We start from the raw sequence: 20,290 nt of genomic DNA, 5'->3' as shown, positions 1-20,290 counted from the left end.
AAAGCACAATACAGTATATTCCGGAGGCCGATACTATCCGTCACGATATTTCAAATGCGATCATCAATCATATAAATTTCACGAACCAACCATTCCACGACGCGAACGAGTGGTTACGACATGATTTGCAGCAATCTAGGCGGTTTCTGAAAAATCACAACGAGCTTTTGGTTACTAAAGCAGATAAAGGTAAAACTATCGTCATTATGGATCGCGGTGAATATGATTTAAAAATGCAATCGCTTGTGAATGATGAAGAAACTTACGAACGTCTTATCAGAGATCCTACAAATGTTACCCTAAAGAAAATTAATCTTATCGTTGACCGATGGCACAGTGAAGGCTATATTGAACCTTCTGAAAAAGGGCAGTTGAAAATGTTCAATTGTAACCCACCACGCGTATACGGACTGCCAAAGACACACAAGGACGGCAGACCACTGAGAATTATAGTTTCAACTATCGGAACAGCAACTTACAAAATGGCAAAATACCTCTCTAACATTCTGAATAACATCGTAGGAAAAACGCCACATCATATTAACAACAGTTTTCAATTTGTAAAAAATATACGGGAACAAAACTTGCCACCGGATACCGTTCTGTTCTCTTTGGACGTCGTTTCTCTCTTCACAAATGTGCCTGTGGACTTTGCACTAGAGTCTGTCGACCAACGATGGGATGAAATCGAGCAGCATACTCGCATTGAAAAGGGTAGTTTTATGGAAATGCTGAAAATCGTGTTAGGTTCAACATTTTTCCAGTACAACGGTGAATTTTTCCGCCAAAAATTCGGAATGCCAATGGGCTCCCCTCTCTCCCCCGCAGTTGCAAACATCGTACTGGAGCGCATCGAACAGGCGGCTTTGGAAAAACTACAACAACGAGGAGTAACACCCAGTTTCTACATGCGCTACGTAGATGACTGCCTAATGGGAGCCAAAGTCGATCATGTACAGGAGATTCTTAATATTTTCAATAGTTTTCACCCGCGAATGCAATATACCGTCGAATTAGAAATTAATGGGCAGCTAAAATTCTTGGATACCATCTTACGTATACAGAACGACAAAATATCAACGGAATGGTTTCCAAAAGATCCAAATACTAGATATTTAGACTTTAATTCTGTTAGTCCTTTTTGTCATAAGAAAAACACGGTAGTCGCTTTGGTTGATAGGGCTTTACAGTTGACAGATGCCGAAATTAGACCGAAAACATTACAAACAGTAAAGACAATGCTACATAAAAATCACTATCCCTGCTATTTCGTAGAAAAGGTAATAAAACAAAGACTACACAGGATGTACAATACGTTAGAAGTACCAGGCAAAGAAACAACTCAACAATTCGTGACAATTCCCTATGTTGCCGGTTTAGGTGAAAAGTTAGGCAGATATTTAAGACAATTTAAGATTAATGTTGCTTACAGACCAACCGACAAAGTAAAAAACGTATTATTTACAAAAACCAAAGACAAAATTATAAGAGATAAAAACACAAACGTCGTTTATGAAGTAAATTGTGGTCAGTGTCAAAAGTCGTACGTAGGAGAAACAAGCCAATTTTTACATAAACGAATGGAACAACATAAATATAGCATCAAAGCAAAAACGGTTGGTGGTACAGGTTTAACCCAACACACCATTGAAACAGGTCATGTTTTTAAATTTGACGAAGCCAAAATCATAGAAAAAATAACTAAACATAACACTAGACTAATAGCGGAAACATTTTACATTAAAATTAAAGGTGAGAACAATGTTGTGAATAGACAAGTAGATTCCGCAACGTTCAAAGCTGCATATGACCCTGTAATCAAAAAACTTGGGGGAAAGAGAAATAGAAAGTAAGACATAGCAAAGAGAAAGATAAACGAAGTAGAACCTAATGGACGAAAAAGTGTAAGTTAAGAATTTGTAATATGTTTTATGTTGTAAATGTGCCTAATATAGTGTTTTAGTGTCCGCAGATGATGAGCGAAGACCAGTAGTAGCTCGAAACGTCCGGACTAACTGGTAATTTAAATCTTCATACTTATTTCGCCGAAAAACGTCGATTAAATCGAACAAACATTGTGGTGGCGGCGATTATCTGAAATCAACATTAGTAAAAATCGACAAAAAATTGGTCAAAATGGTCCACCCAGGTAGGGTTCAAAGAATGTATGGACGAAATGCTACGAATCCAGAACGCGAGTTAGTGAAATTGGAAGTAAAACTAGCCAGGCTTAAAAACAGGCATCTTTTTCTGTTGAATTGTCGAAGAATGAAGATCACCCCTCACTTCCTTGACTTCTCCATGCACCTAAACCTAGAGAATGATCAATCGGTCGTTGAGATGGACAAAGCAGTGAATAAATTCAAACAAAAAGCACTCAGTGTTTTAGTCTCCGATACGATGCGAAGTGTGCGAAAGAAGCAGCAAACGGTAAAACAAAAGCGAGATCTGTTGGAGAGGACGATTAGTGAAGCAGATTTGACGATGCTTTTACGTAAAGCGTCCAGAAAAGGAAAACGCGTTTTTGAGTCGTGTAAAATTCGGCAAATACAAAAAATGGAAAAATTGAAATCGGAGAAAGCGAATTTGATCGGATGTGAGAATTGGGTACAAAACTGCACTGATGTTGTCCTACCGGACTATCTCACCCGGTCGCTTCAATTAGGTGGTGGCTTTAACAATCCAAATCCACACGACGTTCCATATGTTCGTTTGCTGTCAGAAATAGAAAGCACAATACAGTATATTCCGGAGGCCGATACTATCCGTCACGATATTTCAAATGCGATCATCAATCATATAAATTTCACGAACCAACCATTCCACGACGCGAACGAGTGGTTACGACATGATTTGCAGCAATCTAGGCGGTTTCTGAAAAATCACAACGAGCTTTTGGTTACTAAAGCAGATAAAGGTAAAACTATCGTCATTATGGATCGCGGTGAATATGATTTAAAAATGCAATCGCTTGTGAATGATGAAGAAACTTACGAACGTCTTATCAGAGATCCTACAAATGTTACCCTAAAGAAAATTAATCTTATCGTTGACCGATGGCACAGTGAAGGCTATATTGAACCTTCTGAAAAAGGGCAGTTGAAAATGTTCAATTGTAACCCACCACGCGTATACGGACTGCCAAAGACACACAAGGACGGCAGACCACTGAGAATTATAGTTTCAACTATCGGAACAGCAACTTACAAAATGGCAAAATACCTCTCTAACATTCTGAATAACATCGTAGGAAAAACGCCACATCATATTAACAACAGTTTTCAATTTGTAAAAAATATACGGGAACAAAACTTGCCACCGGATACCGTTCTGTTCTCTTTGGACGTCGTTTCTCTCTTCACAAATGTGCCTGTGGACTTTGCACTAGAGTCTGTCGACCAACGATGGGATGAAATCGAGCAGCATACTCGCATTGAAAAGGGTAGTTTTATGGAAATGCTGAAAATCGTGTTAGGTTCAACATTTTTCCAGTACAACGGTGAATTTTTCCGCCAAAAATTCGGAATGCCAATGGGCTCCCCTCTCTCCCCCGCAGTTGCAAACATCGTACTGGAGCGCATCGAACAGGCGGCTTTGGAAAAACTACAACAACGAGGAGTAACACCCAGTTTCTACATGCGCTACGTAGATGACTGCCTAATGGGAGCCAAAGTCGATCATGTACAGGAGATTCTTAATATTTTCAATAGTTTTCACCCGCGAATGCAATATACCGTCGAATTAGAAATTAATGGGCAGCTAAAATTCTTGGATACCATCTTACGTATACAGAACGACAAAATATCAACGGAATGGTTTCCAAAAGATCCAAATACTAGATATTTAGACTTTAATTCTGTTAGTCCTTTTTGTCATAAGAAAAACACGGTAGTCGCTTTGGTTGATAGGGCTTTACAGTTGACAGATGCCGAAATTAGACCGAAAACATTACAAACAGTAAAGACAATGCTACATAAAAATCACTATCCCTGCTATTTCGTAGAAAAGGTAATAAAACAAAGACTACACAGGATGTACAATACGTTAGAAGTACCAGGCAAAGAAACAACTCAACAATTCGTGACAATTCCCTATGTTGCCGGTTTAGGTGAAAAGTTAGGCAGATATTTAAGACAATTTAAGATTAATGTTGCTTACAGACCAACCGACAAAGTAAAAAACGTATTATTTACAAAAACCAAAGACAAAATTATAAGAGATAAAAACACAAACGTCGTTTATGAAGTAAATTGTGGTCAGTGTCAAAAGTCGTACGTAGGAGAAACAAGCCAATTTTTACATAAACGAATGGAACAACATAAATATAGCATCAAAGCAAAAACGGTTGGTGGTACAGGTTTAACCCAACACACCATTGAAACAGGTCATGTTTTTAAATTTGACGAAGCCAAAATCATAGAAAAAATAACTAAACATAACACTAGACTAATAGCGGAAACATTTTACATTAAAATTAAAGGTGAGAACAATGTTGTGAATAGACAAGTAGATTCCGCAACGTTCAAAGCTGCATATGACCCTGTAATCAAAAAACTTGGGGGAAAGAGAAATAGAAAGTAAGACATAGCAAAGAGAAAGATAAACGAAGTAGAACCTAATGGACGAAAAAGTGTAAGTTAAGAATTTGTAATATGTTTTATGTTGTAAATGTGCCTAATATAGTGTTTTAGTGTCCGCAGATGATGAGCGAAGACCAGTAGTAGCTCGAAACGTCCGGACTAACTGGTAATTTAAATCTTCATACTTATTTCGCCGAAAAACGTCGATTAAATCGAACAAACAAATACTCCAATCTCAGATAGATGAAGATAATGATGGTACGAGCGTGCGAAGTCGACGTAGCACTATGCGAGACATCGAGAAAGTTGCAGATTGGGTAAACAATCGACCAGCAGTGACCCTGAGTTCCAATACTGGTATTATCAAACCCACTGGACTCACGTCGCAAGCAGCAACTATACACACTTCAGAGCAGGCGAAGACTGCCCACAGCTCACTTGTTCCAGGCTATGCCTATGAGATTTCTCCTCCAGCGGTATCACGCAACGAATTTGCATCGGTTCCATTCATAACGACTTCAACTTCACAAACAGCGCCACTTCAATCAACTCCCCTTGCCGCTGTGACGGTAGAAAGTGCTGTCGGGAGAAACAGACAACAGGAGGAGGGCATGGCAGTTTCCGCAGGCCTAACGACTCAACCTCCATTGGGTCCGGGAACGACACGGAATACAACGAGATGTTCTGAATCAGCAGGGGTGACCAGTTCAACAGCAGTATTAACAACTCTATCCCAGTTTAATAATGGAATGGCACTAAATAGCAATACCATACACGACAATACAGCAAATGTGGTGTCAGTAAGTAATCGATATTTAGTATCTGATAGGTCCAATTACTTGTTAAACCATACCGGGTTAGGCTTTAACGAGCAGCCATATTGGTCTTCTCAGTCGCGCTTTATTCGTTCCGGCGCAGCTCCTTTGGTAGATCTAAACTGTGATCCTGGTACGACTTTAAACGCGCCCCTTAATGTAAGCGGAATCTCTGCTTTTCCTCCGCTGAAATCGTCCGCGATTAATAATCCGTGTCCCACTAATATGTCTTCACAACGCCCGCTAGTGACTAGTGTGTCAAGCTATCAAACTCCGATTCCATCGGTACCACAAGTTGGAAGTAATGTCCCACGACTGTATTCGGGCCCGAATGCTCAGCAACTAGCCGCTCGACAAGTTGTATCAAAGGATCTCCCATCCTTTTCTGGCGACCCAGCGGAATGGTCACTATTTTGGAATAGCTACATAGGAACAACAGATATGTGTGGGTTTACAGATGCTGAAAACCTTATTCGGCTGCAGCGATGTCTTAAAGGGGAAGCGAGAAAGGCTGTCAGTTGCTTCTTGGTACATCCGTCGAACGTCCCCGAAGTGATGAATACATTGCGAACCCTGTTCGGGCGACCAGATGCCATCATAAATTCATTGCTGAGTGAAGTGCGTGCCACCCCAGCACCCAAACCCGAAAAACTGACTACACTCATAAATTTCGGATTGGTAGTAAGAAATCTCTGCGCCCATCTAGTGAACACGGGACAAGAAGCACATCTGACAAATCCTCTCTTACTGCAAGAATTAGTCGATAAATTACCCGCCAATATTAAACTTGATTGGGCTCTATCCAAACAACGCCATCCGTATGTAGACCTTCGTACCTTTGCAGAGTATATGAGCGTGATCATTACGGCAGCCAGCAGCGTGACAACCACTCAGGATTCATTCGCTCAGAGAACGGACAGGCAAGCTGGGAAAGCTTTCGTTAATGCTCACTCTGCGGAGAGCACTATTGAGCCAGACCAACTGCACGCAAATCATAGAGAGTTAAACGTTCAAAGCAATAGAGGTGAACGCCCGTGTCTGGTATGTCGTGATGTTGGGCATAAACCGAAGGATTGCACCTTGTTTCATCAAAGTTGCTTAGCTGATCGGTGGAAGATCGCAACAAATTTGCACCTTTGTCGACGATGTTTGTATCCGCACGGCAGATGGCCTTGCAAAGCTTCTTTATGCGGAGTAAATGGATGTCAACAGCGGCATCATCGTCTACTGCATCCAGGAGAGATCTCGGTAGCAGAAAGTAATGCTACAAATACTGGTACGGTGGCCGTTCACCATAATTTACGTCAAAAGACGCTTTTTCGGATGATTCCAGTTACACTGCATGGCAATGGGAGATCGGTCGCAACTTTAGCTTTTTTAGATAGCGGATCAGATTCCACGTTACTGGAGAAAACCATTGCAGATAAATTAGGACTGACTGGCCCCGTGAATCCTATTTGCATGCAGTGGACCAACGGAGTGAAGTGTACCGAGCAGAACTCGCAGCAGATACGATTGACTATATCCGGAAGCAATTCGAACAAACAGTTTGCTTTGAATGGGGTGCGTACGATAAGCAGTCTGGCATTACCTCACCAGTCAATCAAATTTGAGGACTTCGAACGTAATTATCCACATCTTCAAGGGCTTCCGGTGCAAAGCTACAGTGAAGCATCCCCAGGAATCTTGATCGGTTTAGACAACACTAGGTTGAAAACAACACTCGAGTTACGAGAAGGGAGAAAAAACGAACCGGTAGCGACGAAAACTCGGTTAGGGTGGGTACTGTTCGGGAACGCAAATAAATTAGAGAGCCCTGCTCCTTCCCATGTCTTTCACATATGCGTACAGTCCTCGGATCAGCAGTTGCATGATTTAGTAAAAAGTTTCTTTTGCGTAGAAAGTGCCGGGGTTACGCATAAGGATGCAACAGAGTCAGCCTCTGACAAACGTGCTAAAGATTTATTAAAGGCAACAACGGTTCGAACATCGAATGGAAGATACCAAACGGGTCTTCTATGGAAATTTGATCGAGTGGAGCTCCCCAACAGTAAACCGATGGCAGAAAGACGACTTTATTGCTTAGAGAGACGATTGGCAAAGTACCCCACACTCTACGCTAATGTAAAGCAACAGCTTGTTGAGTACCAAACTAAAGGGTATGCACATGTAGCGTCAGAGTCTGAACTAGCGCAAGTAGGTGAGAATCCGGTTTGGTACCTTCCACTCGGCGTGGTCATTAACCCAAAGAAGCCAGACAAGGTACGCGTGGTTTGGGATGCGGCGGCGATGGTACGAGGAATTTCTTTAAATTCAGTTCTCCTCAAAGGGCCTGACATGTTGACGTCACTCCCGGCTGTGTTGAGCCGGTATCGGCAGAAGCAAATCGCTATTAGTGCCGATATAAGGGAAATGTTCCATCAAGTGCTTATCCGACCAGAAGACCGTCAAGCTCAACGTTTCCTGTGGAGGGATAATCCGTCACTTCCGATCCAGACATTCGTGATGGATGTAGCCACCTTCGGTGCTTCCTGTTCGCCCTGTTCCTTACAGTACGTGAAAAACCTTAATGCTATGGAACACTTCAAGACATATCCAACAGCAGCCAATGCGATAGTGGAAAACCACTATGTGGACGATTATCTCGACAGCACAAATACAGTAGATGAAGCAGTACAGCTTATATTAGATGTTAAGACAGTTCATGCCAACGGAGGGTTCGACATTAGACACTGGTTGTCGAATTCTGCGGAAGTCATCAAGCGAGTAGGCGAAAGGTACGCGGATGAGACTAAATCCTTCGTATTGGACAAAACAAACGCAGCAGAGCGAGTGTTAGGCATGATTTGGTTGCCGAAAGAGGACGTGTTTTCCTTTTCAGTCGTTTTGCGAGAGGATCGAAAACCATTGCTTGTAGATATGAGAACACCTACTAAAAGGGAAATACTTAGTCTCGTCATGAGTATATTTGATCCCTTGGGATTAGTAGCCGTTTTTGTTGTCCACGGAAAGATAATGATACAGGATATCTGGCGAGCTGGAACTGGGTGGGACGATCCAATAGCGAATCAAATACTACCACGCTGGAAGCAGTGGATACTGCTGATTCAGGAACTGCATAAAGTAAAGGTTCCCAGGTGTTATTTTCCGGGGTACGATCGCGACACATACGACTCGTTGGAGCTCCATGTATTTGTGGACGCTAGTGAAGTGTCGTATGCTGCTGCGGCCTATTTTCGCGTGATTGATGGTGGTGAGATCCGCTGTAGCCTGGTGTCAGCAAAAACTAAAGTGGCACCCCTTAAACCGCTATCTATACCGCGCCTAGAACTGCAAGCTGCTGTTATGGGGACCAGATTAATGAAAACCATCCTGATGAATCATACGCTATCCGTAAAACGCAAATTTATGTGGAGTGATTCGAACACAGTCCTATCTTGGTTGGCTACAGACCCACGCAAACGAACGCAGTTTGTTGCATTTCGGGTAGGAGAAATATTAGAGGCTACAGAGGTCAATGAATGGCATTGGGTACCGTCGAAATGGAATGTAGCTGATGAGGCAACGAAATGGGGCAAAGGACCGTCTCTAAATAACGCCAGTAGATGGTTTAAAGGCCCTGAATTTCTCTATACTAGTGAAGCATGTTGGCCGAAAGTTAAGTCAAACGTGCCAGAGACTGTTGAAGAGCTAAGGCCGATTTACGTTCACTCACATGTCACCGTGCAATCAGTAGTGGAGTTTGCGCGATTCTCCAAGTGGGAGCGATTGTTGCGAACAGTCGCCTTCGTGCGCCGGTTCGGAGAGCGTTGTCGACAGCCTAACCGGGTGAAATCTACAAATGCTATAATGGTACTGAGTCAAGAAGAATTGATTGAAGCTGAGAAAGTTATTTGGAGGCTTGTTCAAGCTGAATGTTTCCCAGATGAGTGGGCAACCTTTCAGAAAAACAAGGAAGTATCCGCTAGTCAGCAAACACAAATATGGAAAGGAAGCAAATTGTATAAACAATCTCCTCTACTTGGTCAAGACGGTGTGATAAGGATGCATCGCCGACTGGGAGAAGCTTCTTGGATTTCCTTCGATGTAAAATTCCCTATAATACTACCGAAAGATCATCATGCAACCGACTTGCTAGTTGATTGGTTTCATAGACGATACGGTCATGCAAATAATGAAACGGTTGTAAACGAATTGAAACAGAAATATCACATTCCAGCCATGAGAGTACGCGTACGAAAATTAAGCAGGTGCTGCATGTGGTGCAAGGTGTACAAAGCAACGCCAGAAATACCAAGAATGGGTCCACTCCCAGCAGTTAGACTAACCCCGTACGTCAGAGCCTTTACGTTTGTCGGACTGGACTACTTTGGTCCTATTATGGTTCAATTAAGACGTAGCAGCGTAAAACGGTGGGTGGCGTTATTTACGTGCCTTACCGTAAGAGCCATCCATCTGGAAATTGTCGGTAGTCTTTCGACGGAGTCCTGCAAAATGGCAATCAGAAGGTTCATAGGACGAAGAGGTGCACCGCAGGAGATCTATTCAGACCAGGGAACCAATTTCCAGGGATGCAGCCGGGAGCTTGCTAAGCAAATATCAACGATGAATGAACACATGGCGCAATCATTCACGAATACTATAACGCAGTGGAAGTTCAATCCCCCCTACGCGCCACACATGGGTGGAGCCTGGGAAAGGCTAATTCGTTCAGTTAAACTAGCCCTCAATACGCTTCTGGTAACCAAGAAACCTGACGATGAGACATTATCAACAGTAATTGTTGAAGCGGAGTCAATCGTTAACTCGCGTCCCTTAACCTACATACCGCTGGCTAACGCCGAGAAAGAGGCAATCACACCGAATCATTTTTTGCTTCTCAGCACTAATGGAGTGAATCAACCGGCCGTGATGCCAACGGATGCACGCTCTTCACTGCAAACAAATTGGAAGTTAGCTCAAGTGATGTTGGACAATTTCTGGGGACGATGGATAACGGAATACTTACCCGTCATTGCCAGACAAACAAAGTGGTTTGAAGAGAAAAGATCATTGCGGGTTGGGGATCTGGTGATCACCATCGATGAGAGTGTCCGAAACAGCTGGACTAGAGGCAGGATCGTGGAAGTATATCCTGGCAAGGATGGACGTGTACGTCGGGCTAAAGTGCAAACTAAGTCAGGAATTTTCGAACGACCAGCTACTAAGCTAGCGTTGTTAGACGTGCGTAAAACAGATGGTACAGCGGAAGAAACTTCGAGCAATACGGGTGGGGGCATGTCGCCGTCGAACAAAATACCATAAGCAGAAAAGACAGGTTGGCATCACGGTTAGATAAAAACGAAAACTTCACTGTGACAGGTAACAGATAACGAGAACCAGAACGACAATTACAGATCAGACAGTCAGACGTGTACTAAATTAATGAGATACAAAATTAGACTTGATCACAAATTTCGTTAAAATCGTAAGTAAAATAATTGATGTTAGATACAGATTAAAACTTTCTATAATTTCTAAATACAGTTAAAACTACATATACATAAACTAAATACATAAACCTTGTTGTGGAACACAGAATATACAAACGTTGAAGACATTTATTGTAAGTACATACATAAAAAAGTTATACTTAAAATTAAGGATTAAAATATTTTAGCTTGAAGCTAACTCTGATAAAATTAAGAGTTTGACTACGAGAGGTCCGAAACGATTCTAGTTCCCGCAACAGTTGTTTTAGTCCGCGTATACTGATTATATTTTGTGTGAAATGAAAAAAGCATAAGAAGCATTTAGTGATGTCCGAAATTTTCAATTATTCGATTACCGAACGGGGCCTTCCCCGTAATCTGCAATTGATGTAGGAAGCGGCACAATATGTGTCGATAACCCAACCAAACACGTCGCTATTCTTGAGAAGTGGATTTTGCGGTCTCCTTTTGTCCAGCGCCTCTATGGTTCAAAGGTACAAGTACCAGCGAACCACATGCCCTGGCGGGTGTTGTGGATTCGAATCCGGTTATAATCTCAGATTACAGCTTGCACGACTCATGCACCTTCCAGCATTGGACAAAAGGTAGGAGTCAAAATGACTACTTGTCAAGCATAGCTACCAATACCCACCCCTCCCCCCCCTTCCTTTCCGCTCTTCCCCTCCTTCACCAAAAATTTTCAATTCTTTCCCCTACCGTCCCTTCATCAATTGTAGAACCTTTCAAAAAATATTAATATATATGTATGACCGCATTTCAAGGTCAAGACTAAAAACTTGAGATTAGTCTTTAAATGTTTCCTAGATGATTCAGGGCGAGACGGCCGTAGGCCGCGAGTGTGCGCCGGTGACCCGCCGTCGGAAGCGCCGGCCACTGCGGGGGGGCAGCCCCCCCACAGAAACCACTACTATTTAGGTGCATGCATTTTCCTAGGTTTACTGTCTATAAGGGATTATCCTTTAGTTAAGTCCGAACGAGCGGCAGCGAGTAAGGACAGCATGTACCCAATGTTTGCGCAGGTTGAAGGCTATGAATGTTTTCGGTCGAATATGACATTCGGCCATTCGTGTTTCGGCCATTTGTGATTCGGCCATTAGTGATTCGGCCTTTTGTGATGCCGCCATTCGTGATTCGGCCATTTGATATATTATGCCATTCGTTATTTCGGCCATTTGTGTTTCGGCCATTCGTGATTCGGCCATTTGTGTTTCGGCCATTCGTAGGTAATCCGTCACCACGAATACTAAAGCACGGAACGAAGAACAAATAAATTCTTACTGGAACAATGGGAATAGACCCACGCGACGAAAAATAACTATGGTTTGAAAACATGGGACGTGGAACTGCCGATCTCTTAACTTCCAAGGGAGCACTCGAGTGCTCTCCGACGTATTGAAGAGCCGCAAGTTCGACGTCGTAGCGCCGCAGTAGGTGTGCTGGAAGAGCTCAACGGTACGTACGTTCAGAGATGGACATACCATCTACCAGAGCTGCGGCAACACACACGAGCTGGGTACAGCTTTCATAGTGATGGGCGAGATGCGGAAACGGGTGATTGGGTGGTGGCCAATCAATCCTCGAATGTGCAGGTTGAGAATCAAGGGCCGATTTTTCAATATAAGCATCATCAACGTGCACAGCCCTCACCTCAGTAGTACCGATGACGACAAGGATGAATTCTACGCCCAGTTGAAGAGTGAATACGACCGCTGCCCAAAACATGATATTAAGATCGTCATCGGGGATTTCAATGCTCAGGTCGGCCAGGAGGAGGAATACAAAACGGTGATTGGAAGGTTCAGTGCATACCGGTAGACCAATGAAATGGGCTTAAGACTTATCGACTTTGCCGCCTCCAAGAATATGGCCGTACGTAGGCGTCCAAGGCTCTCCGTTGTAAACAACATTCGGTACCGACGCCAGCCTCGGTTAGATCTCGCGCGGCTGAAGCAGCCAGCCGTCGCCGTAAACTACCCGCATTCATTCGAAGTTGCGCTGCCGGAAGAGGACGAGCTGGACGAAGCCCCTCTCGAGAACTGTTGGAACACTATCAAAACAGCCATCAGCAGTGTAGCGGAGAGCTCCATCGGGCATGTGACCCGGAATCAGCGGAACGATTGGTTTGACGATGAATGTAGGAGGGTGATGGATGAGGAGAACGTTGCGCGGGCGGCCAAGATGCGTAGTGCCACACGTCAGAACGTGGAAAGACACAAACAGAAGAAGATGCAGCGAAACCAAACCTTTCGGGAGAAAACGCGCTACCTGGAAGAGCAGAAATATGCACAGTTGGAGCGGCTGCATCGTTCTCAGGAAACGCGAAAGTTCTACCAGAAACTGAAGGGATCCCGCAAAGGCCTTGTGCCGCGAGCCGAAATGTGTCGGGATAAGACTGGCAGTATTCTGACGGACGATCGTGAGGTGACGGATAGGTGGAAGCAGCACTTCGACGAACACCTGAATGGCGCCCAGGCGGAGAACCATGGCGGCGAGGAAAGCGATTTCGATGGTGCAACAAACGAGGAAGAGGTGCTAGCCCCAACGATAGGCGAAGTCAAGGAGGCCATCATGCAGCTAAAGAACAACAAGTCAGCTGAAAAAGATGGTATCGGAGCGAAGCTTAATAAATGGGACCAGAAAAGCTGGCCGTTTGTCTGCACCTGTCTGTCTGCTGCTAGAATTTGGGATACGGAACAGCTACCGGAGGAGTGGAAAGATGGGGTTATCTGCCCGATCTATAAAAAGGGCGACAAATAGGACTGTGAGAACTACGAAACAAAAACGACTCAAATTAAACTTGGCAAGCTGCAAAGGCTCGCTACTATCGCTATGACAGGAGCAATGAGTAGTGAGTACTACTTCGTCTAAAGCCCTAGAAAGATGCCTTATTAAATCTGCTGCCATTATCTCAGGTCAATCAACTAGATGCCGTTAAAAACTTAATAAGACTCAGACGAACTAAAGATCTTTTCAGTGGTGATCTGAAAGGCCATCTAAGTATCCTGAAGGAATTTGAAATTAATCCTCATATTTTTCAAGCTGAAGATCTAATAGAGAAAAAATATGATTTTGACCATTTATTTAGTATCCATGAACCAGATTCGAGCGAACGAACTAAGAACGAATTTCGGCGGCGTACAGGAGAACGGAGTATGGAGGAGGAGGATGAACCATGAACTCGCACAGCTCTATGACGAACCCAGTATCCAGAAGGTGGCTAAAGCTGGACGGATACGATGGGCAGGGCATGTTGCAAGAATGCCAGAAAACTACCCTGCAAAGATGGTGTTCGCCTCAAATCCGGTAGGAACAAGACGACCAGGAGCGCAGCGAGCAAGATGGTTAGACCAGGTGGAGCGAAATCTGGCGGAGAGTACTCGGTGTCGGAGGAATTGGAGAGCGGTAGCCCTCAACCGAGTTACATGGAGACACTTTGTTCAACAGGTTTTGTCTTAGGACGGCAAGCCACCTAAGTAAGTAAGTAAGTGTCTTGGAATTACTCTAGATAAAAAACTTTACTGGAATACACATATCGAACAAGTGATCAACAAAGCTACTAATGCTTTTTGGGCGTGTAAAAGAATGGTCGGTAAAAAATGTGGTCTAAGGCCTAAAAAGGATACATTGGATTTGTTCGGCTATAGTGAAACCTAGAATCATATATGCAGTATTAGTTTAATAGCCAAAAACGAAACAAAAACGACTCAAATTAAACTTGGCAAGCTGCAAAGGCTCGCTACTATCGCTATGACAGGAGCAATGAGTAGTGAGTACTACTTCGTCTAAAGCCCTAGAAAGATGCCTTATTAAATCTGCTGCCATTATCTCAGGTCATTCAACTAGATGCCGTTAAAAACCCAATAAGACTCAGACGAACTAAAGATCTTTTCAGTGGTGATCTGAAAGGCCATCTAAGTATCCTGAAGGAATTTGAAATTAATCCTCATATTTTTCAAGCTGAAGATCTAATAGAGAAAAAATACGATTTTGACCATTTTTTTAGTATCCATGAACCAGATCGTAGTGAATGGAAACGAGGGGACCCCTATGTCAGAGATGGTTCAATAACTTTTTACACTGATGGTTCGAAATTGGCAGACCAAGTGGGGGTTGGCATTACTGGTCCTGGACTAAATAGGTCAGTGACAATGGGCAAATGTCCAACGGTCTTTCAAACCGAAATATATGCCATTCTAGAAAGTACTTCGATCTGCTTGAAGAGAAAATATAAATATGCAAATATATGTATTTTCTCAGACAGTCAAGCAGCTCTGAAAGCTCTAAAATCTGTTGCTGGCATCTCTAAATTAGTCTGGGACTGTGTAAAACTGATTCAACAACTATCTACACACTACAGGGCAAACCTCTTTTGTGTTCCCGGGCACTGTGGTATAGAAGGTAACGAAAGAGCAGACGAGTTTATAGGCCCCGAACCTTTCTCTGGGGTGTCCAATAGTACGTGCTAGATGGAACTGAAAAAATGGTTAGAAAATCACGTCATATCGAACTGGAATAATACTCTAGTAGCCCGTCTTGCAAAACGGTTTATTAAGCCAAATGCCTCAATCACGCAAAAGCTATTGAATCTTTCAAAGAAAGATTTGAACACTTTTGGCAGAGTGGTTACTGGTCATTGTCCAAGCAAATATCATCTGATGGTAATAGGAAAGCTTAATGATGATAGATGTCTTTTCTGCAATCTAGAATGTGAAAGTGCTTATCATATACTCTGCGAATACACGGCATTATTCTATAAAAGGTGCAAATTTCTTGGTAAAGAACTGTTATAGCCTTCGGAAATATGGGCTAGTTCTCCTCAGCAAGTAGTACAATTTATTCTCAACATACTACCATTGATGCCTTCAATTAAAATAACAATTACTAAACGACATAGTAGCTGTTCATAAGTAAAGCCAGTCGGGTTCAGTCCCGGCGTAGTGGTAAGCATTCACGCCTCTCACGTCGACGACCCAGGTTCAAATACCAACCCGCAGAAGTCACGAATGACATAAAACTGGCCAAAGTGACTATAATCTAAACAAAAAAAGTAAAGGCATACAGCAAAGGAGGACACACCACAATAGATCAAAGAACTGGTCGCAGTGCTCCAAGGTCCCCAACAACGAAAATGTGTACTGGTCAGAGAAACGAATGAGTCTAGGAACGCCTATAATATGGGATAATACTGGCAGCGAGGAACAAGTGGGTAAAGTAGATCAAGCTTCGAAGGAAGGGTAAACCCCAATACACACAAGCACGCATAAAATTTAATAACCATATCGTTCACTCAATAGCGATTATAGCAAAAAGAAATGCAGTGCAGGTTACAGCAATCACCCGGGCGATATCACAATAGATCAACTATACTGGTCGCAGTGATGAGTCCACACAGGAAAAAAGCACGTGTATGTCCGCAGGCGGAGGTGTTCGGGCACTGCGCGGACTCCACGAATGAGAGGAAAAATGGAATAAGAACGAATAAGAGAAAAATTTAATTATAATTTTTAATATTTTGTTCCTATCTTTCTTCAGCGGTTCACTTTACCTCTTTTCACCCTCTACCTGGTGAGCTTTACCTGAATTTCCTTGCTTATCGTGATGACTTTATACATTCAAACGGGTGGCAACTAAAATTTTGGAATTTTTTTCTAATCCTGTCAAAAAAAGTCAAAGATACATGAAGAAGTTTTGATATACCGAAAATAAAGATACATTATCCATTGTTGAAAAAAAATATTAGTGTACATTTGAAAACGGTCCGTAATCGGCTGTTCGGCGAAGCTTCCGTTTGATGTCCAAACAGGAACGTTGTACGGCCATCATGTCAACTTTGCGAATGCATCTCTTGATTCTACCAATCAACTGTTTGGCAATTCGTGGCTCCCCAACTATTTTTGTACACCAAGAAACTCAAATCCCGAAGAAATCTTCGATTGGGCTCACTGAAACAGATTTTTCGGGTCGTGGTTTTTGGGTACAATGGAATCGAATGGGTATTCAGGAACGATTGTGTTTTTTGGCGTAATGCGATGATGCTCTATCAGGACACGTATTGTCCATCTGCATGATGTTTTTGTAGAAACGTGATCAAAATTTTTTTCAAACATTCGTCTGTTGCACATCTTAATTGATAGCCAAACCAGAGGACTTGAACCATGGCTTAGAAATACCTCTCGCGGAATTAGCATATTGCAACATCACTTTCTGTTCAAACTTATGTTTAAACTTGTATTTTATGTTCAAGGATACAGTAGAACTATCCATGGAATAGTAACGATCATTTCCGGAAATGTGCGTTTTAGAAAGAGGAAAATAACTTTCGTTGTCCAATACAAAGCATTTTCCAGAATAATTTTTCATCGACCATTGCGGTATTGGGATTTCAGCGTCGAAGTCTTTTCCTCAATGTATTCCTGGGCTCTTGTCTTCTTTCGGGCCTTTGTTCCGACTCTTTCCAATGTTTTGCAGACGTACTGGAACAGTTGTACTTTTTGCGGCATCCTCTTGCTTTTACCGTGTTAATCTTGTGTGAAAAATAAAGCAAACTCTTTCAACCATAAGGCCTAATGTGTTGGTATGCTTGTTCAATGAGATCGCTGAACCAACGCTCTAGTCGTGTTGAACGTTTTACTCATCAGCTTCGTAAGCTTCGGAATATGTACCTAGTAGCAAGTTCCCAGCCCAGCAGATGATACCTCATGTCATCACCCGTGATGGCCCGCAATCTTACCCGCGTGTGTAAACAAGCGCGTAAGATGAGGAAGAAAAGAAGAAGTAAAATCTGTATCCATACATCCTGTTGCTTCGTGAGTGGGCTGCGCAGAAAGACGCTACGAGGCTGTACGCTGGTGACTGTGCAGATAGCAGAATCTAAACGCACAGCCGCGGCGGTTGTTTATCATATGCATGCGTCAGTAGCGTAAGCGTTGAATGCTGTGATTCTCACCTCTCAACATGGATTCGTGACGTGTCGCTCCGTTTAGACTAACTAGCTAGAGTTTACTTGGCCGTGTATATCGCATATGGAGGAGAAGGCACAAATCGATGTCATTTAGTTCCTATTGAACCAAATCCGTGGCATACAACTGGAAAAATAAAGTCCTCTTTAGTCACCAAATTTACAAGCTCTTTGCCAAAAATTTGGCGAAACAAGAGCCAATTTGCACAGTAAAAATGGTTGCTAATTGTGTCCCGTAACGCTGGAATGTGTCAAAAGCTGCTTTCGATTGTATTGATCAAGGGATATTTCTATGCAAAAATTTCGTGACTTGATACTTTTAGTCGTTTTATTGATTGAATGAGTTCCTGTACCACGTAGAGTATCACGTAGAGTACAATCTCACGCGTTAAGCTGGGAACAAGCATATCCAAGTGATTTACTCCGGAGTTTCACAAGGAAGCGACATGGGACCCTTGTTACTCATGCTTTTCTTCAATGATGTCACTCTGTTATTCGCATTTGACTGCAAACTAGTATATGCCGACGACCTGACGACAGTCGTTTGCAAACCTTGCCGAATGATTTCGTTGGTTGATGTCAGCGAAATTGGCTCGTGATCAGTATTGCCAAGTGTGAGGTTATGACGTTTCATCGGATTTTAAAATCAGTTTTGTTCGAATCAAGTTGAAATCACTCAAACTAATCGTGCTACTGATGTTGCAGCAAAAATGGCTTTTCGATTCACAAATGCAGTTTTCAGTAAGTTGTAGTTGACACTCCAGCCATCTTGAACAAACAGTGCAATAATTGCATCTATATTTCTATAAATTTTGCTGAAATGTTACATCTACACTTTTTTGTGTTTTTCACAATTGACTCCATTGTTTCAACTGAAATTTTAATAATTTCATTTATTCTGCAATAGACTCTTTGCCAGGACGTTATCGTCCGTGAAGTTGAATGCAAACTGCATTCAGCTTTTACGGGTTGGCAACACTGTAGCCATCGGCACCGCTACATGGACGGCTTCAACGCTCGAGCGAATTTAATAGAATCTGATTATTCATCTTTTGTGCCCATGTTTATGCGTTGATTATCATTATGGCTAACGTGAGTATGGTAGCCGCCGAAAAGGTACGGCTTGTTCTTCGAGATTTATGCGATTTATGCTTATGATTTTAAGCAAATTAAAGCTCACTTCCTGTTGAGTGTGTCTGTGTTCCATACCTGTCTGCAGACCAGCTGATTCCATATCGTCATCGTCTTACTGGTTGTTCAATTATCCCGTATGTTGTCGGTCGGTCGGATTGCGAAATTTCTCTTCCCCGCCCGAACAGGTATCCATCCAGCAGATGGTGTAGATGAAGACTGACGGATTAGATGGGTAGGAAATCCCATAAAATATTCATAATCGAATTGTTATTGCGAAAGAATTGTCTGCGTAGTTTGTCTTCGATGCAATACGTTGTAGGAGGTGAATTGCTTCTACAACGCATTGTGGGTGGTAAAGAAAAGTGGGCATATAGGGTTGTTTCTGTCAATTTTATAATACATTAAAAAGGAATTTGCATAACCATGCAATTATTGGTGGATTGCTCTGCCGCTGATTTGCATTGGCGTTTCGTGCATATATATTAGCCTAACGTTGTATGACTGTGAGTGTGCTCCGATCTGTTGTGTTTATGCACAAATTGAAATTTGCCATACCTTTCCGTAAACCTACCTGTTGATATTAGGTTGGTTGGTTGGTTGGTTGTTGTTGTTGTTGCTGAATTAACTGTATCGTTATTTTCAGAGCCAGTTTATTGCTGTTGTACTATTTCGCTCATTTGTTCAGTCATACGATTCATTCATTATTTTTTGCTCACTTGTAAGGTTTGTTTGCTATATCTATGGAATGTACGGCCTGAAAGACGAGTTCGTCTTCAAAGTTGGGCGAACAGAAAAGAGAACAGCATTTTATGCGTTATGTGTCGGTGATTTTTACATTTTATTCTTTAAAAAATTTGCATCATTATGGTTGCAAAAGTAATATGGTTCAACAATTGGACATTTATTGTAATTATATAGGCGAACCGATAATTCAGCATTCTGTTTTATGACCAATACTATTTGCATATTAATGCATAAACATATATGAATTTGATTTTTAAACCGCAATGTTGAGGAATGTGTATCTTAAGGTAAATGCAAATTCATGTTAACAATTAAAAAGCATGCAAGCGCAAATGCAAACAAATAGAAGGAATGTTATTTTACCTAAGGCTGTTCACGGTAGCAAATAAATGCACTTGTTAACCTGTTGTTGTAACAAAACTTACCGATTCGACGATTGTTTCATGGCATAATAAAATGAAACATGACGCCATGCATTGAAAGTTTCGCTGCCTTTCATCGTATCATTAGTTTCACCTGCACAGCATACCAAATCCACTGATAACGGGGTGAATAATATTACCACTT

At 42.4% G+C, this 20,290-nt stretch overlaps 1 protein-coding gene across 2 annotated transcripts in view; it reads left to right on the top strand.

The window, feature by feature from the left end:
* Positions 1 to 20,290, top strand: part of LOC128733518 (WD repeat-containing protein 47) — a 208,570-nt gene that overhangs the window by 38,428 nt on the left and 149,852 nt on the right. The gene's annotated exons all lie outside the window — the stretch shown is intronic.

The sequence above is a fragment of the Sabethes cyaneus genome, chromosome 2, assembly GCF_943734655.1.
Source record: "Sabethes cyaneus chromosome 2, idSabCyanKW18_F2, whole genome shotgun sequence".
Taxonomy (NCBI): domain Eukaryota; kingdom Metazoa; phylum Arthropoda; class Insecta; order Diptera; family Culicidae; genus Sabethes; species Sabethes cyaneus.
This window is presented reverse-complemented; position numbering and strand designations above follow the sequence as displayed.